Here is a 25,612-nt window from a genome sequence, read left to right as displayed (position 1 = left end):
CAACTTCTTTCCTTAAACCTCTGAACCAACCTCTGCTAACTTTAAGCTTTTTCTCTGCAGTTTCCTAAGCTCTCCCAATCTCTGTAGAACTGAAGAAAGGTAGAGCCTTATTCTGGATCAGGCTTTAGTTTAAGGTTTAAGGGAATGCTGTGGCTGGTTTGATGTTCTATCCAGACACAAATCATTTGTGACCTTACAAAAAACAAAACTCTGATATGCTATTGGGATTTATTAATTCGTTAGCAGATCATGTGCATAAAATACAGAAAGTCTTGGATCTGTCATTGCATTGATTTTTGGAATTTATTTGCACAATCTTCTGGCTTGTTGAATAATAATTCCTTATCGGTCCTTGAGCATTTACATGCCACTTTAAAATACACAAAATCTGGGTGAAAGAGAAAGACTTTTCCAGATAAAGGATAACTATTCCTCAGTAATGAATTTGTGGGCAGCCCCATTCTTCCCCTGGAAGCCTGGGTATATGAGGGGAAATACAAAAAGGGCTGTCATGAAAATGAAAATGAATTGTGAAAAAACAGCAAAGGCCTATTTATCATTTTCTAGTGATCTCAAGTAGCAACTATACCACCATTTAGCAAAATTGAGTTTTGACTTTTGCATCAGGAGAAAAATCTTTGTAAGCATTGCTTTTTCATTATGCCCTTTTTTATGGTCATGTTTCCATGCAATATCTTTGGTTGTGAAATTTATTCATGTTCAACTTGGAAATGTTATTTAGTACTACTTTTTCAAAAGAATAACTCCTTTTTTATTTGCTTAAACATTTGCATTGTTTTTTCATTTAGCTCCAAATGAATGGAGTATGATTTATTAATCCAAGTGTCAAAAGGATTCCTCAGAAATAGCAAACTGTAACTAAATTTTAAAACACTAATTCGGAGGCAAGAATGTTTCCATTAAATCACTGAGTCTTGGCATCATCAAATTCAGCACCATAGAAACACACTTTCTAAGGAAGTCATCAAAACAATGGGTATTCTACCTTTAGAGCAGAATATAGATTTCTACATTTTGGAGGTCAGATTCCAGGGTGTACCAAAGATGACAAAACTCATGAATAAACCTATATTTTGTGTCTATATGTCTGATACAAAAAGTCCTTAGAAAAATAAATGCCAATGTGTTCCATTGAAGTAATTTGGAATAGGATCAAGAGTACTGGATTCTGCTCACAGCTCTGCCACTAAGTAGCTGTGAACATTTTTGTAAGTTACTTCACATTTCTGAATTTCAAGATTTGAATACTGAAAGAAGGGTTTAGATGGTCTAAAAGTCAAAAGTTCCTTACAGATCTGCTGCCTTGTAATCAGTGGGCCTTTCTTTATTTGTGGGGCTGGCAAAGGGGAATAGGAGAAGGATGACCTTTTCCATGGCATGTAATCAAGTCCCATATCTCTTAAAATTTCGAATGCATGCTCATACCTGAAAGGCCACTATTTGGATAATAACTCAAACTTAACCTCTCTAGATTCTAAGTGATCTCTATTATGTCTGTACACATACGTTTGTCAGTGTAGCTCCAAAATACCTTAGCTCTTTTTCATAGACTAGTCTTGAAACCAAGGGATTCATATAAAGGGCCTCCACAGGGAACAGTCAGCAGGCAGCTGGTTAAGTCTCACATGTTGAGCCTTCTCTAGGAGTAGAATATTTTTCAATGTACCCAAAAGTAACACTAAATAGCAACAGAATTTAAAGTACTTGTTCTTGGACTTTTTTTTTTTAAAATTTTTCCCCCCATTTATTTATTTTATTGCATTTCAGGTTTTGGGGTACATGTGAAGAACATGCAAGATTGTTGCATAGGTACACACGTGGCAGTGTGATTTGCTGCCTTCCTCCCCATCACCTACATCTGGCATCTCTCCCCCTGCTACCTTTCCCCAGCTCCCCACCCCCCACCGTCCCTCCCCTATTTCCCTCCAACTGACCCCAGTGTGTAGTGCTCCCCTCCCTGTGTCCATGTGTTCTCATTGTTCAACACCCACCTATGAGTGAGAACATGCGGTATTTGATCTTCTGCTCTTCTGTCAGTTTGCTGAGAATGATGGTTTCCAGGTTCATCCATGTCCCTACAAAGGACACAAACTCATCGTTTTTGATGGCTGCATAATATTCCATGGTGTATATGTGCCACATTTTCCCTACCCAGTCTATCGTCGATGGGCATTTGGGTTGGTTCCAGGTCTTTGCTATTGTAAACAGTGCTGCAATGAACATTTGTGTGCACTTGTCCTTATAGTAGCACGATTTGTAATCCTTTGGATATATACCCAGTAATGGGAAGCTGGGTCAAAGGGAAGTTCTATTTCTAGGTCCTTGAGGAATCGCCACACTGTCTTCCACAATGGTTGAACTAATTTACACTCCCACCAACAGTGCAAAAGTGTTCCTATTTCTCCACATCCTCTCCAGTATCTGTTGTCTCCAGGTTTTTTAATGATTGCCACTCTAACTGGTGTGAGATGGTATCTCAATGTAGTTTTGATTTGAATTTCTGTGATGACCAGTGTTCTTGGACTTTTCTATGAGTATCTTTGAAAGAATGAGAAAATAGTGGACGCAGTTACCCGCATGACTTGGGTAATCAGTGCGGTTGAATCTACTTCTAAAAAATGCATAATAAATCAATGTCCATCATCAAATTCAACACCATAAAAACACACTTTCTAAGGAAGTCATCAAAAAGTGGACTTTTTACTTAGGATGCTGTGTATATTTTACTCTTAATAATTGTACACCTCTGTTCTTTTTGTCCCAATTGCCACTTGCCTTTTTCAGACAATGTGTGACCTATTCTCCCCTTAACTTGTCTTTTCCCTGAATGTATCTATCAAAATACCATTTTAAGCATGTTGCTTCCTGCTTTTAAAACCTTCAGTGTTTCGGCTGGGTGCCATGGCTCACGCTTGTAATCCCTCGGGAGGCTGAGGTGGGCAGATCACCTGAGGTTGGGAGTTTGAGACCAGTCTGACCAACATGGAGAAACCCCATCTCTACTAAAAATACAAAATTAGCTGGGCTTGATGGCACATGACTGTAATCCCAGCTACTTGGGAGGCTGAGGCAGGAAAATCACTTGAACCCCTGGGAGGTGGAGGTTGTGGTGGGCCAAGATCATGGGCACTCCAGAGTGGGAAACAATGGCAAAACTCCATCTCAAAACAACAACAACAACAACGAAACCAAAAACAAACAACAACAACAAGAACAAAAAACAGCTTCAATGTCTCTACGTGGTATATTAATAATAGCTAAAACCTACAGCTTGGAATGTAAGATCTTCTATTCTCTGTCCCTATCCACTAACCTATAGCAAACTGTAGTCTCATTTATGCAGGTCCAGTAGATCCCTCTGCAGTATTCACCACCATGTATTTGCTCATTCTGTCTTTAAAAAAATTTTTTTTTGCCTCAATGCAAAAATTCTCTCTCCTCTCCACCAGTGACATTCCATTCATCCTTAGAAACCCTGCATAAAGGCCAGCCTCCCTCATGAAGGTCATTCTGTTATCCTTAATCTCTGCCTTTTGACATAAAAAATTATGTTCATTATTGCATTATCACACTATATTTTATTTCCACAACCTGTGTACATGTCTTCCTCCAAAGATTATTCCATATCCTGTTCATCTTTTAATTCTCAGTGGCACTTAGCAGGGTTCCTTGCAAAAGAAATTTTAAAAGAACTTTAATAAATTAATTCAATCAATCACTACATCATTTTGACCATTTAAAACCATTTAAAATGAGCTTTTTGCTTTGAACTTATCCATTGAAATTCTAATTTACTCTACATTTACTTTTCATTTTAAGTACAATCTGAGAGAATTTATATGGAAATTGTGACATTAAATAATGAGTTTGATCCTAAATGAATAACTACCATGGGAGTGATGTTGCTTTAGAATTTATCCAGATACTCTCATGTTATCAAATATATATTTATGTATATTACATATATTTACTATCTATGTCTATGAAAAGAAAAATACCTCAAGTCACGGCATCAAATTAAAATTTTGGCGCTAGTCACATTTTTTCATTATTATTAATTAGAGATTTCAAAAGTTGTTTTTCCCCATTAAATATATACCACATCATAAAATTGTTTTTTTGAACAATCCTTGACTGAGTAATGACAAGTTTTATACAGTAAGAGCATACACTCTATGTTCAATGTAGAAAATCAGCCTATAAGTGAAAAGATGTGTATGCATGTAAAAGAGAGAGCCAAAGGCAGTCAAACAGCTGAAATGGGGAAGAAAAATGGTTAAAGGGAACATATCATCTGCCAGGTAGGCAAAAGGTAATGTATAAATGACTAACAATCCAGTTAGAGAATTCTTTTTAGGCAAAAAATTGTGGCAGAGTAGAAAGTTATGAACTACGTTACAGACCGTGACAAAAATTCCCAGGGCAACCAGTACCATTCCATTTTCAAATATACGTATGAGAAAAGCCATGAATAATGGATTTCATATAACATCTTTGCTTTGCATTATTTAAAATATTTGTGCTGACTGAAAGTGATCATAGTCTTTCTTCATTGCAGTTTTGTGATGTGGTTAATATGCTCTTCTTGTGATGTTAGTGTAGGGACATGATACTGGACATGCTGTTTTGAAGCCTACAACAGATTATCAGAATTTAGATGGAGTTGTAAGCATTTGAATAAAAACTATTGTAAAACATTAAGAGAGCTTTTCAATATCTGTACATTGTTTTGCCAGTAAAGGATAATGTAAAAATAGAATAGGTGCATGCTAAATTGTGCCTTGGTTAATTCTTCAACTGAGTCTCATGATTTATTCTGCATTTCCCACCTCAGCAAAATCTTAGGAAAGGGATCTTTCCCCTTCACACCTATCTTCAACTTAGTGGAATGTATCCAGGCAAGATAGAGTTAAAATGCGAATAACTTTGTTGTCTGAAAATATCAGACTCTTCAACCAACATTTATACATTTAAACTTACTTCTCAGTTGGAAAGCATCTTAAAACCTGATGCCAAGTTTGGAAGCTACCTCAGAAGTTATTAAGACTGAATTGATTTTCTCACAGAGGAAGGTGCTGATGCATACTGGATATTAATTAAAGTATCATCAGATTGTTTTTGCAGCAAAAATATGTTATATTTGCTTAAAAATATTTAACAAGTAGACCAGGTGCGGTGACTCACCCCTGTAATCCCAGCACTTTGGGAGGCCGAGGTGGGTGGATCATGAGGTCAGGAGTTCAAAACCAGCCTGGCCAACATGGTGAAACCCCGTCTCTACTAAAAAATGCAAAAATTAGCCAGGCATAGTGGTGGGTGCCTATAATCCCGGCTACTTGGGAGGCCGAGGCAGAGAATTGCTTAAACCCAGGAGGCATAACTTGCAGTGAGCTGAGATCATGCCACTGCACTCCAGCCTGGGTGACAGAGTGAGGCTCCATTTCAAAAAACAAAAAAAAAATTTAACAAATGTTCCCCATACTCTAGGTACTGGGCATATAGTGCATTTATATAGTATATATGTATATAGTAGCAAATCATATCTATATATGCTTATACATATATATGAACACATATATATTATAGAGCATATGTTACAGAACATGTATACCTATTTATATATGTATGTATAAAACAGTACAACTAACAGACTTTAATCCTTACATACAAATACCATTTTAGGATCAGACTGAATCCTAAGTCTACCGAGGAGTGTGAGTGTTTGTAAGTGTAGTACTGATTGTTGAAATGGGCTGGTTTAGTATTCAGTCTAGTATTTTCTCAGTGGTTGCTTTGATTACATAAAGCATGCCTCATATTACGCATGCATACGTTTTTATGCATACACAATCAAGTTTTATCACAATTTTATGCACAATTTCATGCATATACAATCAGATTTAAAGCTTCTGCATGTTAATAGAATTACAACCGTTTGATTCACAGCTGTATCTGTAGAATCCAGAACAGTGCTCAAACATAGTAGATGTTCAATAAATTTTGTTTAATAAATAAATGAGTTAATACATTATTTGCGTGTGTATACATATGTGTGTGATTACTATTTCCCCATTTTGAAAGATGGTTGAAACTCAGGTTCAAGAGGAATTAGAATAATATATAATAATTTTAATGGAATATACATGATATATATGTAACAACTAAAACCATCTACCATTTTTGTGTGGCTAAGTAAAAGCCATGTTCTGGGCTAAGCTTATTCCACAATTTATCTCATCTAACCTTCACATACCATGTAGGTGGATTAGGTTATTATTCTCATTTTACAGATGGGAATACTGAAGCTCAGAGTGGTTAATTTTGCACAATATCCTAATGTGAGCTTTTGACAGAGGCAGAATTTAAAATGAGTCTTTTTCTTTTAAAAATTATCTATTTCGATTTTTTGGGTTATAGGTGGTTTTTGGTTACATGGATGAGTTTTTTCGTGGTGAACTGTGAGATTTTATTATTATTATATTTTTATTAATTTTTTACCCTTGCTCCACCATTTCCAATTCTGAGATTTTAGTGCACTCATCACCTGAGCAGTGTACACTATACCTAATATGCTGTCTTTTATTTCTCATTCCCCTTCCAGCCTCCTCTCCCGAGTTTCCAAATTTCATTATATCATTGTAAGTTTTAGCATTTTCATAGCTTAGCTCCAACTTGTAAGTGAGAATATATTTTATTTGGTTTTCCATTCCTGAGTTACTTCACTTACATATTAGGGCTCTCCAGAGGGACAGAACTAATAGGATATATGTACATATGAAAAGGAGTTTATTAAGGAGAATTTACTCACATGATCACATGGTGAACTCCCATGATAGGCTGTCTGCAAGCAGACGAGAAAGGAAGTCATTAGTGGCTTAGTCTGAGTCCCAAAACCTCAAAAGTAGGGAAGCCAACAATGCAGCCTTCAGTCTGTGGCTGAAGACCTGAGAACCCCTGGCAAACCACTGGTGTGAGTCCAAGAGTCCAAAGGCTGAAGAACCTGGAGTCTGATGTTCAAGGGCAGGAAGCATCCAGCATGGGAGAAAGATTAAAGCTGGAAGACTTAGCAAGTCAGCTTATTCCACCCTCTTCCACCTGCTTTTACTAGTCCTGCTGGCAGCCAATAGGATGGTGCCCACCCAGAAGAGGGTGGTTCTTCTTCTTACAGTCCACTGATTCACATGTTAATCTCCTCTGGCAACACCTTCACAGACATACCCAGAAACAATACTTTGCATCCTTCAATCCAATCAACTTGACATGTTGTCGTATAATTTTAACCATTACAACTTAGAATAATGGCCTAAAGCTCCATTCAAGTTGCTGCAACAGACATTATTTCATTCCTTTTTATGGCCAAGGAGTATTCCATGGTGTTTGTATATCACATTTTTTTTTTAAATACACTAATTGGTCAATGGGCACTTAGATGGGTTCCATATTCTTGCAATTGTGAATTGTGCTGCTATAAACATGCATGTGCATATGTCTTTTTTCATACAATGATGTATTTTCCTTTGGGTAAATACTCAGTTGTATTGCTGGATTGCTGGATTGAGTTGGGATTGCTGGATTGAGTGGTGAATCGACTTTTAGTTCTTTAAGGAATTGCCATACTGTTGTACTAATTTACATTCCCATCAGCAGTGTAAAAGTGTTTCCTTTTCACCACATCCATGACATCTATTGTTTTTTTACTTTTTTATAATGCCCATTCTTGCAGGAATAAGGTGGTATCTCACTGTGGTTTTAATTTGCATTTCCCTGATGATTAGTGATATTGACAATTTTTTAAAATGTTGTATATCTTCTTTTGGGAAATGTCCATTCATGTTCTTTGCCCACTTTTTGATACGGTTATTTGTCTTCTTGTTGATTTGTTTGAATCCTTGTGGATTCTGGATACTAGTCCTTTTCCAGATGCATAGTTTGTGAATATTTTTTCTCATTTTGTGGTTTGTCTGTGGATTCTGCTGATTTCTTTTGCTGTGCAGAAACTTTTGAGTTCGATTAGATTTTATTTATTTATATTTGTTTTTGTTGCAGTTGCTTTTGGGGTCTTAGTCGAGAATTTTTTTGCCTAAACCAATTTCCAGAAGAGTTTTTCCAATGTTACCTTCTAGAATTTGTATGGTTTCAGGTCTTAGATTTAAGTTTTTGATCTATCTTGATCTGATTTTTGTATATGGTGAGAGATGGGGATCCAGTTCCATTCTTCTACATGTGACTTGCCAGTTTTCCCAGCACCATTTACTGATAAGGATGTCCTTTCCCCAATTTATGTTTTTCTATGCTTTGTTGAACATCAGTTGGCTGTAAATATTTGGCTTTATTTCTGGATTCTCTATTGCATTCCATTGGTCTAAGTGTTTATTTTTATACTAGTACCATACTGTTTGGTAACACAGCCTTGTAGTATAATTTGAAATCTGGTAATGTGATGCCTACAGATTTGTTCTTTTTGCTTAGTCTTGCTTTGGCTATGAAGGCTCTTTATTGGTTCTATATGAATTTTAGGATTGTTTTTTCTAGTTCTTTGAAAAATAATGATGGTATTTTAATGGGAATTGCATTGAATCTGTAGATTGCTTTGCTCAGCGTGGTCATTTTTTACAAAATTGAGTCTTTCCATCCATTAGTATGGGATGTGTTTCCATTTATTTGTGTCATTTATGATTTCTATCAGCAGTGTTTTGTACTTTTCTTTGAAGGTTTTTTTTTTTTTCTTTTACCTCTTTGGTTAAGTATATTTCTAGGCTGTTTTTCTTTGCAGCTGTTATAAATGGGTTTGAGTTGTTGATTTAATTCTTATCTTGGTTGTTGTTGGTGTATAGCCATGCTACTGTTTTTATACATTGATTTTGTGACCTGACACTTTGCTGAATTTGTTTATTAAATTTAGGAGCCTTGTGAAGGAGTCTTTAGGGTTTTCAAGGTATACAATCACATCATCAGTGATGAGCAAAAGTCTGACTTTCTCTTTTCCAATTTGGATGCCCTTTATTTCTTTTTCTTGCCTGATTGTTCTAGCTAGGACTCCCAGTACTATGTTGAAGACAAGTGGTGAAAGTGAGCATCCTTTTCTTGTTCTAATTTTCAGGGAGAATGCTTTAAACTTTTTCCTATTTAATAGGATTAAAATAAGTTTTTTTTTTGATGTTCAAAGTCCCAGTTTTATGAAGTTCGCTACATTTCCAATAGTTCAGAGGCCAGTAGGCCCAGACCATTGGACCTAATTGAGTCTAATAAAGAATGGAATGCATACCACAAATATTGTCGTAGACTAAATTGTTATTAATATTAGTGTTAGTAGAACCATGAACACTTGCTCCCTTATGGTTCATAAGCCTGGCTAAAATTATTCAGAATAAGGGAACAAGTGTTTGGCTAAGCTTCTTTCCTTGATTGCGTAATAAGAATTTTGCAATACAAGGGCTTTGATTTTAACCTCATGAAGTAGAAATAAATTCCCAGCCAAACATCTAAGTTAGTATTTAAATGTTTTATCTAAACCAAGCCAAGAAAGAATGATTGTTTTTTAACTTATAAACCTTAAGTATAAAGTTAGTATAATATATGTACAAAAATGTATGTATTATAAACATACAGCTCACCAAAGTTGCACAATCTAAATACACCTATGTATTTGCACCCAAGATTTTAAAAAATGGAATATTACCAGGATCTTATCAACACTCTCACCTTTCCTCCACCTCCCCATGATCTCTTACAATCATGAATTATTTGCTCTGCCCCAAGCATAACCACTATACCGACTTCTCCACTTCAATCCGTATACATTAGTATTGCCTGTTTTTGTACTTTATATAAATGATATTATGATCCTTCTTTTTTTGCATATGGTTGTTCTTCATGTTTTATTTAATCATGCAAATAGACTACAGTTTATTTATTAGTGATTCTGCCAATGAACATTTGGTTTTTCCATTTTTTGCAGTGCTCTTTTGAATATTCTAGTACATATATTTCAAGAAACATATTTACACGTTTTTGTTGCATTTATACTTAGGAGTGGAATTACTGGGTCATAAGATATGTATGTATTCAACACAGTAGTTACTGCCAAATATTTTTCCAAATTTATGTTGCCACCAGTAGTATAAAAGTTCCGATTGCTCTACATCCTTGCCAATACTTTCATCTTTTTCATCTTTTTAAAAAAAAATGTTAGCCATCATAATGGGTGCAAAACAGTATTTCATTATGATTTTAATTTACATTTCCTCATGACAAATTGATATTGAACAGCTTTTCATATGGATATTGGTATTTCTTTGTGAAGCCTGTATTAAGATTTTGGTCCATTTTTCATTTGGGATGTCTGGTGTTATGGGTATTAATTAGTTAGGGCTTATTTTATATTTTGAATACAAGCCCTGTGTTGGAGATATATATATGTATGGAGATATATATATATATATATGCGTATATATATATATATACACATACATACATATATGTGTGTGTATATATATATATATGTATGTGTATATAGATATATACGCATATATATATATATATATATACACACACACACACACACATACACACACACATATATATCACACAGTACTACTTTGTGGAATGAGAGTAAAGATTGTATACAGAAAGTGACAGTTTAAATTTATATATATTTTCTCGTGTGTGTGTGTGTGTGTGTGTGTGTGTGTGTGTGTGTGAAAGAGAGAGAACAAGAAAGACAGTAAGATAGAGAATGGCTAAACTTTCTGAACACTATATGACAAATGCTTGAGTTCCTATGACTATTACTCATTTTATTCTCTTTACTATGTGGGTCCCTAATGCAGTGCTCTCGAAGACATATAGGGAAAAAAAAAGGTACTGACTTCCTGGTGGTTTGCAAAATAAAATAGCATTCTTTGAGATTAAGACACTCACATTTCTTCCAGACTAAAAATGAAAAAAAGATGACTTGTAAATTATTTTCCAGGAGAATCCTAAGCAATGTAGTTTGCAAATTCAGATAGTAATAAAATTTTGGATCTACATAGGGTTGGGTTAAATTTATTCCAAACATTTTCTACTCTTAAGCAAAACCAAGAATTAAATGACAACCACTTTTACAAGCCTGAGTTGAGTTTCAATGCTTGAATGTCAAACAATATTAAATCTCAATTTCCGAGGGTTAGACACAGCAAGATGCCACTTGCTCTTTTCATGGCAAGACTCTCAATATTGTTTGTGGAGCTTGTCATGGTGTGTGTCCCAATTGCTGTCAAATGACATTTTGCTAAATGTAGGTTTGAATTAAAAATCTTCAGATGTTTATAGAAAAGTAGTTTAGATATAGCTGAGAGGATTCTGGAAAAGATAAATGACCTTACATTCTTCCCATTAAGAACTGATCAGAAACAAGCACAATGATTGTGTTCTGTTTAGAGTAACAAAAGAAGACTGATAGTTTAATTAGCTTAAAATAAGGTTATAAGTGACAAGCTCTGTGCTGCGGCTAGCAAGAAAGATGTCATGATATATTTTAAAACAAGAGTAATTCTTGCCCCTCTGCTTCAAGGAAGGAAAGGTATTATTTTTTTCTCCATATACAAAAATCCTTTTATGAACCTGTTTGACACAGCACCTTTAATCATTGTCACAAACATTATATTTCTTAAGTAAACTTGCTGATTTCATGAATTGTGCTAGAAAGCAGGAAGGCTAAATTTTCCATTTTAATTAACTGACTCCTTTGTGCATTCCTAGCAAAGGGGAAAATATCTGTGAAAAAGAGTGAGTGGAAATGTGCTATTTTTCTTCTTTGTAAAATGGGAATCAGGAGGTTTGAGGCACACAGGGAAGTCCTTGCTGTTCAATCTGCAAGTCTGTTCTCCCTCTACAACATGCTGTATTTATCTGGATAGCTGTATTCTTTTTTCATCTTTGAAAAGAAATCAGATCCTATCTATATTCAGGTTGGACAAAATTCAAAATCTTGGCTGAATCCCCAGTTGTGTAAGCAGTTTTTATGGTTCATGTTCATTTGAAAGAGTAGTTCTCAAGTACTGAAACAAATGTTTTCAACACAGACCACAGAATTTTCAGAACACTTTCAAAAGGTTCACAGATGTTTTGAAGCCCCTCCATATATCCCCAAATAAGAAACTTTGAAATAAAGGCAGATCACTGGAATATTGAAACTTATTTCAAAGCCAGTGGTAGAGACATCTATTAAAGCCATGGTTTTCCATATGCCGTAGTTGCCATGCTCATTGTAATATACCAGATCTAGGAAGTGAATTGGTCAATATCAGGAGCTCTCTTGCACATAAAAGATTTTAATATAAATTGCTTCTGGTGCAGAATCTAGATAGACTTGATTTATTAGGGCAAGCCAGGAGAGAGAATAGAAAAAAATGTACAATATAGTCCAGGAAGAAAGTGGGGAGGACCTAATTTATAGACGAGTAACTGAGATTCAAAAAGAATAAGTTTGTTTGAAATTACACAGTTTAAGAGAGTATATGAAGATTGTAAAAGTAGCTCTAGCTGATTTGAAATTCTTATTCTGAGCTTTTTCTCACTGTTCCCTAATTATACCACCAAGAAGATTAGCTCCAAAGGGTTCATTTCTTCTGAAAAACAATAAAGATTAAATTAAAATGGAATAGATTTGGCAGTTTTAAATGACCAATGACACTTTGACCAAAATGAAAATATCTTATATTTAAACAGGGCTGTATAGAATGCATTAGTTTCCAGATATACTCATTAAACCCTTCTCACTTACTTTTATTGTAGTAAAAAAATGGTATTACATCATTGTGCTATCAGGCAAATCAAGAATTGGTTACATGTAGGACCCTTGAGTGTAGTTTTTAAGTCTGAGAGTATAATGATGGATGTTTGGGAGAGAAAGTTTAAAACGAGATGCCTTATATCTTATACATAAATCTAAGAGGAGAGAACAACATTTCTAAAATAGTCAATTTTTTTTCTTAAAGAGCAATGATGTATATCGGGATTTTTTGAATGTAGAAAATAAAACAAAGACATGATCTTTCCATTCAGAATTTTTTGCCTTTGAATTTTCACTTTTTCTCTCTTTTTATATGTCTCTCTCTATAAAAATATATACACACACATATATATACACACAAACATATACAAAGTAACAAAACAAAAAATAAAGCCACTCTCAAATTCCTCAAATTACTTTTAGAAATATAATTCTCACTGCATACGTAGCTTTTAAAGATTTGCTTACCTAAAGGCACCAAGTTTGTACATTGTTCTATCTCTTGCTTTCATTTTGGCTGATGAAGGCAGCTGTCCAAGCTGTGTTCAGTGGAAACTATCTACCTCATTATTTTAAAAAGTTTTCATGGTTTTTCGTGTCATTTTGTTGTTTTGCAGCCATTATTACACATCAAGCTTCTAAATATTCATATGAAGCAATGATACCTTTGACACCAAACAACATCTGTTCCTAAGTCAGGGACAAAGATGGTGGTTTGGTGAGATCTGCATCAGATTCAAGGATAGTGAACATTATCATACATTCTGTTAGTATGTTAATTAAGATGACTATATAATTATCATCCAAAGAGGGGTGCTTTTGAAAATGAATGGGGTATTATCCTCATCCCTTTGTTCTGATAAACAGAATACCTGACACTTGGTAATTTATAAGGAATAGAGATTCTTACAGTTCTAGAGGCTGGGAAGTCCAAGGCCCACGGGCTTGTGTCTGATGAGGGCCTTCTTGCTGTGCTATCCCATAGAGCAAGGTGAAGGGGCAAGAGAGTATACACATTCAAAAGAGGGAAAGTTGCTGAATTCATCTTATAAGAACACTGCTCCAGCGATAACAAACCTACTCCCATGATAATGGCATTGATTTATTCATGAGGACAGAGCCCCCATGACCTAATCTCCTCCTAAAGGTCTTACTTCTCAACACTGTTGCATTGAGGGTTAAGTTTCCAACTCATGAACTTTGATGGGGACACCTTCAAACCATAGCAGGTGCTATTAATAATTACATCTGGACAACAGGCATAAAGCAGAACGGGGTAGACAAACCAGGATATACAGTGATGCTCAATAAATATTAGATACTTCCCTTTGTTTTCCTGTTGTACCCTAGTGCCGCTCTCAGTCATCCCCACAATTCTATGTAAGTGACATTCTGTAAACATATATCTGATGTCCCTCTTGCCAACTAATATTTTGAAATAATAATTTTATGGGAATTTCTTGAAAATATCATTATTTTAAGATCTCCTATCTTAGGGCCTTGTTTACAGGCATTTTCTCTGTTAAGAATATTTTATTTTTCCCTTTCTATCTATTTTAAAATTCCCATTTTACAGTTCATCTTTTATTCCCTTGTCAAAATTTTCTACCTCCAGTTTCTCCTTATCAATTGTGGGAAACTGGAAAAAAATTAACCTAGAATTTATTATCATTAAATGTAAAGGAGGAGTAATTCCAATAAATTTTTAGTGGATAAAATGACAAACTATTATGTCATATCGCTTATAAATTATAGAAAACAAAACAGAAAAAAACAAATAAGCAATAAAACTAAACTAAAAACCTTTGAACTATATTCTGGTTTCAAAAAACTGTCAAAAATGTTTTATTCATAAACTGCTTCAGCTGGAAGATAAGACAGTTAATTGACCATCTTAAATACCAAAGGGCACACTAAGAATTTCATACATGAGAAAACAATGGATTCAAAGGGAGAAAGTTAATAAGCTTATCATTGATTGATTTCATTAACTGACATAATTTATGAACTAGCCATTGATTTTATTAGTTGATGCAGCTATCAAAACAAACCCTGAAATCAACTCAGATATAAAGTTTCCTAATAGCTATTTCAAAACTTGAAATCTAAAAATAAAAGTAGTATTAATATTCTGTCTCCAGGGGCTCAATAATAAGAAAGGACTGCTTATAACAGGCAATCGATCTGATTTTAAAATATCTTTATGAATTCCAACTGGCAGGGGAGAATTTATGAGTTGAATGCTAGTCACCATTTTGAGAGGGTGTGTCATATTTCTGAGTTCATATTTTCATTTTTTAAAAGGTGATTATGGAGGTGATTGCCCCACCTCCACAGCATATTAAATGTTCACCCAATATTTAGTTGGTTCCAAAGCAATTCATCTTCACAAAGATCTTAGCTATTGAACTTGAGAGGTGGAAACACTCTGCTCCTCTAAGTATTTTCAACCATTATAAGAGACATTCACAATGTTGCATTTTTATCTCTGTCTTTTTCATTTATGTAAACATCTTTCAGGACAGGAGCTGTGCTTTCTTTTTTCTATTCTTAGCTGCAAGTAGGCACACACTCACTAAATATTTGAATGAATGGACAAGTTGTTTTCTCCTGAACTTTCCTATGGATGCAGGCCACATTGAAGAGAACCCTGTCTATTTCTCCTTTATGTGCTTTTTAAAATAAGATTTAGAATGATGAGAATAAGCACATAGTGATGTACACATTTTATCTAATTACAGATAAGTATATGTAAAAGCTCTGTCTCTAAATCCTCTTTTTATACATAGCTGTCTTTTAGAGACTTAAAGATGCAAAAAATAATGAAATCTTTTCCTAAATTTAACAGGAAGAAATTTTCATTAACAGCCATAATATGCATACAATCTACATTTGACTTAGTCCCTTTCTGAGGGGCAAGAACTCTGCCTTTTCTCTTAAGATCCTTGTGGAAAATTCTAAGTTTTATCATAAGATCATGCCATTTGAAAGAAACTCCTGTAGAATAGGGTTACAAAAAGCCACTTAGATTACTTTTGAGAGGAGATAGTTGTTTTAAAATATCTCAATTCCTTACTCTTTTGAGAAAACCCAGCCTAGTGGGAGAGTCAACTCCTGGGAGGTAGTGTTTAAACAAGCCTGAGATTGAAGATGCCACATACTAGCTATCTGCAGCTCTTGTTATTTATCTCTTGGTATGGGAAACATAGATTTATATGTTGAGCTTTCATATAAATTCAAGAGAAGCTGTCCATTGTGAGAAGTGAAATAAAATGATGGAAAAAACTGCTGCTTTCATCCTGAGTGAGTGTGCTATCCACAGGTAGCAGAGTAGCATTTAACAAAAGAACATATTCTCTGTCCTTGTTGCCTTGGGAGAAGAAGTAATTCTATGATTTCAAGGCAACTCTCTGGGGGAATTCTTTAATTGTTACCCTGCTATTCTGAAAAGGATTTTAGATGACTAAGTTTTCAATTCTGCTTTCATAGCAAGGCAGTGAATTGGAATGGAGAAAGTACATTTTTGTTGCCATGCATTTAATGCTCCTGCTTACAGTCAAATAGTTAATCTCTCTGATGTTCATTTTTCTAATCTGTAAAATGGAAATCATAATAGTACCTCTTTCGAAAAGTGTCTGTGTTCATTCAATGAAATGATTCTGTGTCTACATAAAGTGAGTTATTATTATATGCAGCTATTATTACCATTTGTTATTAGTATCATTTCGTCACTTATCATGGAGTAGGGTTCACGGTCTGGACAATGTTCTGGGTAGGGTGGGAGGTGGATAGTGCTAAAAAGGTGATTTATACTTCTTACATTCAAGGAGCTGACAGAGCATGGAGATAATGCACACAAATAAAGAGCAATTCTATTAACAAATGAATCTACTGAGTAACTAAAAAGGGGTCTTGGGAGTTCTGACTTGGATGAGATTGTTTTTAGGGGGGGAAGTATGTTGGGGGCTGGAATTACTGGTTTGGCACACGTTCTCTTAAATACAGGGCTGGAAAGATGAATATGAGTTAAAGACATGATATAAGAACACACTGCATACTACAGGGAACAGCATAGACATGTGAAAACATTTGGTGGATATGGGGGAATTGACAGGAATTAATTTTGGATAGTATATTAATTTGCTAGGGCTACCATTAAATACCACAGACTGAGTGGCTTAAACAACTGGAATTTCAAAATCAAAGTGCTGAGGATAATGGCTTCCAGCTCCATTCATGTCCCTGCAAAGGATATGATCTCATTCCTTTTTATGGCTGAATAGTATTCCATAGTGTATGTATAACCACATTTTCTTTATCCAGTCTATCATTGATGGGCATTTGGGTTGATTCCATGTCTTCTCAGCAACCTAATGCAGGAATAGAAAACCAAACACTGCATGTTCTCACTCATAAGTGGGAACTGAACAATAAGAATATATGAACACAGAGAAGGGAACAACACACACTGGGGCCTATTGGGGGATAGGGTGGGGGGGAGGGAGAACATTAGGAAAAATAGCTAATGCATGCTAGGATCAATACCTAGATGATATGTTGATCTGTGCAACAAACTACCATGGCATGCATTTACCTTTGTAACAAACATGCTCATCCTGAACATGTACCCCAGAACTTAAAAAAAAGAAGATTAAAAAAGAAAACCAAAATCAAAGTGTTATCAGTGTGGGATTTTTTTGAGGCCCCTCTCTTTGGCTTGCACCTGGCCACCCTCTTGCTGCCTGTTCATATGGTCAACATCCTGGCGCCTCTTCCTCTTCTAGCAGCCTCATTTTAACTGAATCACTGCCGTATGACCTTACCTGCAAACATGGTTACATTCTGAGGTGCTGGAGGTGAGACTTCAACATACAAATTTTTTGGGAATCAGCCCATAAGAAATAAAAAAGTTGAAAATGTAATTTGACTGACTATTGTCAGCTTTAAATGGTTCCCTTGCCCTGTGGAATTTATTTTATAGATACCTGGAAGATACTAAGTGTTTTTGACAGACAAAGGATCAAAGCAGTACTTTAAAAAGATTAATCTTCTTTAATATATAAATTGGATTAGAAGAAAGAGAAACAGAAGGATGAGACTCCATATAAAAAGCGTTTTGCTAAACTAGACCACTGCACTTTAAACTTGATAAGAAGTATTAGAGAGCACCCAAGGGGAATCACGTGGGAAAAGACTACAAAAGTAAAAATGATCAGGTTTGAAGATAGATTGACATCTATATGAAAAGAGAACATTATGGTTTAGAACTTGAATCACTGGGAATTTTCCCTGGTGGGAGGAGAAAGTCAGGGGGAGTTTCTGAATTTTTTAAGAAAAGATGACTCTTTCAGTTTTGCACAACGGAACATCTTGGTTGTGCTATCTATCAGTCTTCTGAAGTGTGGGTCTGGACTTTAGAAGTAGGATTTGAAGATATATACAGAAGAACTGGAGGTGATTGGCAAATGAACTTATGCTCATTAACTCAGATCTTAATTTTAATCCTTAACAGTACACAGATGCCCCCTTTAAAATGTGATCAGCCTCTTGGAAACAACTGAAAAAAGATACAATTTGATCAGAGTTTAACGCCTTGGCTTTAAGCAAAATATCTGTGGGAGACTTAAACTTCATGTTAAGGGAAATCTGCTTTAGAAGAATGTTCAGATAAGGAGACATTATGGAGCTCTAATATTGGAATTCTATTTACACATATCATTTGTGATAGCTTCATACAGTCTCAAAAGACTGGAAATTCAATCATTTGATTCATTTTTTAGATGATGGTGTAAGTGCTTTAAGAAGGTTTGTTACTGTTTTCTAGTTGATTGTTACAGAATAAAAGAAGACAAATGTTGGCACAGATAGTCCCCATTAACCTCCTCACAAGCACACAATTTCACATGGACGAAACAGCAAAAGAATTTCTTGTGCTTCCTATACATTCAGTAAGTATCAAAAATTAGAGTCAGGAAAAGTGGAATTTTGTCCTAATTGTGGCCCTGTTGGGAATGACAGCTTAAGTAAATGGTTTTAAATCTTTGTCTTTGGTTTATGTATAATTTAAAACATGGTTCTATCAGGAAATATTTTTTAGTTAAATGACCTCATTAGTACAGAATGCACCTTGTATAACAATAGGGTGTATTTCTGAAGACATTCACTGAGTCCCAGAATGCAGCATGGGCGTCTGGATTTCAGATTGGTGACTTTAAGAGAAAGTGTGAAAGTAATGCCTAGCACAGTAGCTGAAACACGTGAAGCACTTTGTAAATACATGCCATATGGGTGAATGAAATTCAACAGACATATGTAAAAAGGCAGGAAGAAGGAACAGTAGACGCATGGTGGTGTAAATGTGGAACTTTCAAAATTAGTTAATGTCTTGGAGGTCTAACTGAGCTTCTGCATCTTCTGGAAACCAGGAAGTGACTTAAAGAGGGAAACCATCACCCCTATTAAAAAATAATTTAACTCAAATATGACCCAGACTAACTCAGTCTGAACACGCCTATATATGTAGCTCAACACTTTCTCACATATTAATAATAAACTTTCAAAACAACTGGATTCACTGGCTACTGTTACCTCTTTTTTCCAAAGATGACATCTAAGTGAGAAAGGGTAAATAACTTGCAATAAAAGGTTATCTATAGGAGCACTGAGTTCTGACTGTGAGCTGCCTATGTTGAACTTTGAAGGTGACAACTTTGTTTATTCTCTTCTAGTACTTACCAGTTGTAATAGAGTAATGGAGATTCCTTCGCTACCTAGCAATACAGTTCTCATACAGACTTGCTCACTTATTTGAAGTAGTAGTTTAGCAAAGCCAGAATTCCTTTTTGATTCCAACTGAGTTTCTTCCAAGCTCTGAGTCTATGAGGAGTCGCCAATGCACAGGGCTGAGAGATGTGATATAATGGTGCCTGCAGGCTAGGAATCTGGTCTGTGGGACATATTGTTATTTACAGAGTTGCCATGAAACTTGGCTGGGGACTCAGCCCTCCCTGTTGGAGCCAGACTCTGAATGTCTTTGGCTAATCAGCATGCTTCTAGGATGAAAAAAATAATTGCTGGTAAGCAGAGGCATTGTTTATCATTATCTGTGTGGCATCTGCTTCCGCAATTACATTTCTAGAAGATCTAGATAATCATATTCTTTTGCAAATGGTCTAATTAATGTGATTTTTGCTATTATTATATTTTGAGCATCGGTAGTACCAAGCTAATCATTAAAGTCCTCTAGTTTTGCAGTATGCAAAGACATCTTACTGATTGACACAGAAATCCAGAGATTTCTGTGAAATCATGAAACAACTGAGACCATGATGACTCTAGTGCTTGCCAAATTCAAGGAAGTAAACTGAATATTTTGTGCATCTTTTTATTTCACAAGTTAATCTGGGTATAATCGGAAACATGTTCAAAACCAGATATATCTTCCTATGCACACATGCAGAAAGAATAAAAAATATGGCCACTATGTAAAATTGGGTTTGAATCTCAGTCCTGACACTAGCCATCTGTGTGGCAGTGAACATAAATGTTCTCCACATCGGTTGCCTTTCCTTTACAATATGGACTATAATTTGTGCCCTAAAGTATTCTTACAAAGATTAAATGAGATGACACATGTAAAATGTACTGGCACAATAAATTATACTCAACAACTGACTTAATATTCAATAAATTATAATTTCCTTTCTCCATAATATTAGGCTATTGGTACAATGTCTCTAGTTTTGTGTTTTATGACTTGGCAAATAGGAGTTTACTCATATAGACAGTGGAACAAAATACTGCAATTTGGCCTGTCCAGGATGTGTGGTTCAAAAAGCTAGGAGACATTTAGTTGAGCAAACTAAAAGCGGAGCATAATAGCCTGAGTGATAGCTGTTGACGCACTGAATATCAGATTTAGCAGTAATAATCAACAAGATTTGGGCCTTTTCCACTGGGAGCATCTGATATATGAGCCACCAGTCCTCTGCTACATTCCCTTCAACTATGAACGAAATAGAAGGAGAGTTGACAAATTCAAAATGAAACCAACTTACCAGCCCTATTCCAGATTTGAAAGAAAATGTAAAATGTCAGAAAATGCAGAGAAGTAAGTTTGGATAATTGACATAAAATCCAAATTTATGACACTGTATCAGGGCAGATGGGATGCAGAAAAAAAAAAAAATAAATAAACAGAACAAGCAAAACGGGTCCTTAGAGGGTTAGCACTGGCTCCTTCATTTTCCTTTCCGGCCTTAAACCCTCTGAACCATTCCTGGACCCTGCTGTGGTTGTCCAACGAAGTAAATTGCAGCCCATACTCCCTAGGAAGATGACCCAAAAAAAAAAAAAAAAAAAAAAAAAAAGAAAATGTAAAATGTCTATACATCTGAGGCTTAGGTAATTTTCCCTTTAGAAAAAGATTTCTAAAATTAATATTAACGTGGTAACTGTTGACTTTTATTGTTAGTTTATTCTTTGACAGTAATTATGCCAGCTTTTAATTTTTATTCTCACTGCAAACATGTCAAATGGTTACTATATTTCTGCTTTTTAATAGATAATGAAACCAAGATACAGAAAAGTGATATAATTTGTCATAGAACAATACCTGTAGGTAATACAGCTGGGATTTGAATCCAGAGCATGTGCCTATTCAAAACCTAGAAAAAAAAAGAACAATATTTCAAGTCTGAAGAAGTTTTAGACAGGGTTTCTGCAAGAGGCCTGGAACTTTTGATCTCAGGAAACCTCCAATTCCAGTGAATTTTGTTTGATTTAGCTTTAATGCTTGCCTGGGCTTTGAGAAACCATAACACATTTTGATTGTCTCATATCACAGGTGTCTCACAGCAAGTCAAATATGGGGAGCAAAGATTTGTATCTTGTTTTTTGTTTGTTAGTTTTTTGGTTTTGTTTTTGAAACAGAGTCTTGCTCTGTTACCCAGGCTGGAGTGCAGCAGTGGCGCGATCTTGGCTTACTGCAACCTCCGCCTCCCATGTTCAAGCAATTCTTCCACCTCAGCCTTCTGAATAGCTGGGATTACAGTCATGAGCCACCATGACGGGCTAATTTTTGTATTTTTAGTAGAGATGTGTTTTTGCCAAGTTGGCCAGGCTGGTCTCACACTCCTGACCTCAAGTGATCCACCCATGTCGGCCTCCCAAAGTGCTGGGATTACAGGTGCGGGTCACTGTGTCAAACCAAGATATCTATCCTGTAAAGAGAGTGTTTTACTTGAGAAGAGTGAGAGTCCATGAGTAATCCTTTGATGGGAATCAAAGAAGTATACATGGGAACTTCATAATTGCTTAGTATCTTGATGCTTCCTAAAAGAAGTAGCAAGATTTCTCATTTTGTCAGCCCTTCAAACCTCATTTTCCAGATGAGAAGAATTGTTTCAGTTTTCTGAGTCTGTTGGTATTCATCCACCATCTTACATTTCCAAGCTCATAGTTTTAGAAAAATGCATGTAGTCAGAGTCTATTGGGCAGAATAGAGCACCTGGTACCCTTGTTTTTTTGTGTAAGGAGCTTATTTGTTTTTAATTACTTTTATTATGAAAATAACACTTCACATGACAATAAATAAATAGGTAGTATAAAAGAGCTACAAATGAAAAGCTAATTACTTCTGCACTCTGCATCTACCTTCTCTCCTCGGTCAATAACTGTACAGGTTCTACAATATGTTTATAGAGGAAAAATGTGTACATATTATAAACTGTAACTGTACTCTGTACAGACATATAAACATATCATTTTTGTTTTAACATAGATGCAGGTACCTTTCAGATAGTTTTGGCCTTATTTTTTTCATGAAATGTATCTCAGAGGGCGATTTTCAGATAAAATGCAAGAGGAAAGCCAAATGTCTTAATAATCTTTCCTCCAATACCTTATCAAACAAACAACAATTTGAAAACAATGAAATATAATGATGAGCACTATTGGTGATTCAGATTCAGATGTGGTACCCAAACCATTTGACCAACACCTCAGAAACCATAAGGGCAGAGTACAGGCAACCAAATTCTGATATTTATCATTAACTTAAAGAACAATTTGCAATGGTAGTCAAATCACTTTGTCAAAAAAAAGTATGACCAAAAGTTTTGCAGATTTAGAGATAAATACAAATACAGATCCAGGAAGCTCAGTGTACTTCAAGTGAGGAAGTTGTGGAGGAAACCACAGTTAGGCAATCAAACTGCTAAAAATCAAAGACAAAGTGAAAAACCTTGAAGCAGCGACACAAAAATAAAATATTTTATAAAGGAAAAGAATAATTCGAATAATTAATCAGAAACCATGGTGGTCAGAAGACTGTGAAATGACATTTCCTGTGTTGAAAGTAAAACAAAACAAAACAAAACAAAATCCATCACTTTTTATCCAGTGCAAGTCTCCTTCAAGAATAAATGCGAAATAAAGACATTTTTAGATAAAACTAAGAGGATTATTTTGTCAGCAGATCTAAATTCTAAGACATGTTAAAGGAGGTTTCTCAGACTGAAAGGAAATCATGTCATATGAAACTCAGGTCTTTATGAAATAACAAAGAAAATCAGAAAAAGTAAATGCCTGAATCAATAAATAAACTTTTTTCTTCTAGTTAAAAAAAGTATGTATGACCACTTAAAACAAATATTATAGTACTTTCTTGTGGGCTTTGTAAATGTGTAGATATAATGCATATGTGAACTAGAGCACAAAAGATGGGGCTAAATGCATTCATATGATTCCAAATTTTCCATATTTTACATGAAGTAAAGTATTTTATATATTCATGAAATATTCATGAAATATACGTGAAATATATTTTACATGAATTAGTATAATATTAATTATAAGAGCTATAGAAAAGAAAAAGATGTATAAGGCAATCACTAGATCAACAACTTAAAACTGTAATAGGATATATTTTAAATCCCAATAGATAAATGGAATTCTAAAAATAATCACGTAAATGTTAAAGAGGTTACAAAAGGGAGAAGAGGATAACCACAACACTGACCAAAACAAACAAACAAACAAACAAACAAAAACAGAAGACGAAGAATAAAACAAAAATAATAAAAACATACACGTAAGTCTATTCACATTGATCATCACAATAAACGTTAATGGACAAAACATTTCAAATAGATGTAAATATTTTCTGAATGGATAAAAAAGCAAAATCCAATCTTACACTGTCTATAAAATAAATAATTTAGCTATAAAGACATAGATATATTAAAAGTAATGGGAAATAAAGATATGCCATGTATGTAGCTTAAGAAAGCTGGAGTGACTATAGTAATATCAGACAAAATTAATTCAAGACAAAGAGCATCACTGGTAATAAACAAGGGCATTTCACAAAGTTAGAAAGATCAATTTTTCAGAAGGACATAGCAATCATAAATGTGTATGCACCTAACAGAGCTTAATAACACGAGAAGCAAGAATTGACAGAATTAAGAGATAAATAGTTCAAACTCTTTGCTTTCTACATTATAAACTGTTTAAAATAAATATACATTTGTATGAAATTCTAGAACAGGAAGAATAAATTAATGGTAGAAAAACAGTATAGTAGCTGCCACTGGAAGATAGAGACAGTGATTGACTTGTGCCACCAGACTCTGCTAATTTTGTATTTTTAGTAGAGAGAGGGTTTCACCAAGTTGGCCAGGCTGATTTCAAACTCCTGACCTCAAGTGATCCACCTGACTTGGCCTTTCAAAGTGCTGGGACTACAGGTGTGAGCCACAATGTTCAGCCAGTTTTTTCTTTTTATTGCTGAGTAGTGTTTATTGTATCTATGTACCACAATTTATCTATTTACCCACTGATGTAGATTGGATGGTTTCCAGTTTTTGACTATTATGAATATAACCATTATAAGCATTTGTGTACAAAACAGATACATCGTCCATGAATAAACCTTCTGGGGTGATAGTAATGCCCTTTATGTTAATATGGATTTGGGTTATACTTACGTCTGCATCAGTCTGTAGTATGAAATTTGTGAATTTAAATGTGTGTATATTTTTCAGCAGAAGAAAAAATAATTATAAGCAAATGAACTCCTGTTAATGACATATGTATTGAAGTATATAGGGAGAAGTATATCGACATCTACTTTGTTTTAAAAGGCACTAAAAATGAATTAATGTATGGATAGAGAGATGAACACATGGATAGTTATTTTATAAACAAGTACAGTAAGATGTTTGAATTAGTGATTGAGTATGCATATTGTACTGAAGTGAATAGCATTGCCCCCAAATTCATGTCGACCTGGAAAGTGTGAATGTGACCTTTTTTGAAAACAAAATCTTTGCAGATGTTATCAAGTTAAAATGAGGTTACACTGGATTAGTGTGGCTCCAAATCCAATGACTGGCATCCTGAAAGGAAGAGGGAAAGGTAAACACAGATCACAGGGAAGAATGCCATGTGAAGACGAGGTAGAAATTGGGGTGATATGTCTATAAACCAGGAAATGTCAAGGATATCCAGCACCCAGCATAAGCTGGGAAAAAGATATGCCACAGATTTTTCCTCAGAACTTCAGAAGGAACCAACCCTGCTAAAATGTGGATTCTGCACTTTCAGCCACCAGAAATAAGAGAAATAAATTTCTGCTGCTTTAAACTGCCCAGTTTGTGGACATATGCTATAGCAGCCTTAGGGAACTAGTACACACGTTCGCTGTAAATTGGAATCTAGATAGTGAATATACATTTGTTCACTATAAAATTCTTTCAGCGTCTTTGCATATTTGAATATTTTTACATTGAAACTTTGGGAAAGAATGGATGA

The sequence above is a fragment of the Cebus imitator genome, unplaced genomic scaffold (genome assembly GCF_001604975.1).
Source record: "Cebus imitator isolate Cc_AM_T3 unplaced genomic scaffold, Cebus_imitator-1.0 Scaffold151, whole genome shotgun sequence".
Taxonomy (NCBI): Eukaryota; Metazoa; Chordata; class Mammalia; order Primates; family Cebidae; genus Cebus; species Cebus imitator.
This window is presented reverse-complemented; position numbering follows the sequence as displayed.